Source organism: Papaver somniferum, unplaced genomic scaffold (genome assembly GCF_003573695.1).
Source record: "Papaver somniferum cultivar HN1 unplaced genomic scaffold, ASM357369v1 unplaced-scaffold_10, whole genome shotgun sequence".
Classification (NCBI taxonomy): Eukaryota; Viridiplantae; Streptophyta; class Magnoliopsida; order Ranunculales; family Papaveraceae; genus Papaver; species Papaver somniferum.
The window spans coordinates 7,709,766-7,711,163 of NW_020618825.1; positions in this window are offsets into that span (position 1 = coordinate 7,709,766).

Here is a 1,398-nt window from a genome sequence, read left to right on the forward strand (position 1 = left end):
TTTCCATTAAAAAAAAAAAAATTCAGCAGTGGGTTTTATTTTGCATGTGATGTGAGTTCCCTTATGCGTTTCATTCATATTGTTCATTTTTTATTTTCTTTTGAATGTTCTGTAATTTGTATTTCTGATTTGGATGGTTTTGTTTGTTGTTTTTAAATTTTTTTTGATCGATAAAGAAGAATGCATTGATCAAAAAATAGGGATACAAAAAAACAGCACCCAAGATGGAATGTACAGAAAAGGAGAAAAAAGAAACTGTACAAAAAGAAAAAATAAAAAGAAATGAAAGCTACAAAACTACACTAAGGTGGCTTAAAATACATCTCTTTCCAATTCTCCATCACCTGCTGGTAAGAAACGTCGGCAAAATCTTCAAAAGCTAAGGGCCAAGTGTATACAGTGTACTTGATAGCATCAATCATTTGGGGAACATTCCGCCTTTTATCATCAAAAATTCTAGCATTTCTTTCTTTCCAAATGCACCACAGAATCGCAGGAGGAATTAGATTCCAAAGATTTTTGTCCCTATTAGAACCATCAAAAAGCTGCCATGAAAGAAAAGTACAAACAACTGAACAAGGAATGATAAAAAACCACTTCAGCTCCTTTATGAAAAAAGTCCACAGCTCCATAGTAACGAGACAATGGAGAAAAACGTGTTCAGGAGACTCAACACCAGCACAAATAACACAAGAAGAAGGCACGTTCATCCCCTTTCTAATAAGACTGTCCCTTGTCGATATTTTGTTGTGACTTAAACACCAAAGGAAGAAAATAATCTTTGGAGGTGTTTTTAATTTCCAAATGAAAGAGAACTTTTCATTAGCCCCATCCACTGAGTTGGAAGTAGACAACTGCATATAACAAGAATTAACAAAACATATCCCCTTGCTTGATGGGAACCACTCCATCACATCATCCTGGGTGCCATTAAGATTGAAATTTTGAATGGAACCTTTTATAATGTTCAACTCACCTGTAGCTACAGAGTTCAGTCTACGCGGCAAAAGAAGATTTCTATCCATAGCGTCAAAGTCATCAGCCAATATTTCACTTACCCACATGTTCTTCGATCTAGCGACAGAGTAGATATTTGGAAAAAATAGACTAATTGGTTTTGTAAATGTCCAAGCATCCTCCCAAAATCGAACAGATAAGCCATTGCCCACTTTAAATTTTATATGCTTAAGGAACAAACTTTTTCGCTGCATAATTCCCTTCCAGATGGAAGTACCGAAGGGTCCAGAAGGAGTTTTAGATAACCTAGAAATAACATCATGCCCATATTTCTCTTGAATAATGGTTTTCCACACACATTGTCCTCCTTTATATATCTCCATGACCACTTGGTTATCAAAGCATCATTCATCGACTTCAATGATTTAATTCCAAGACCAC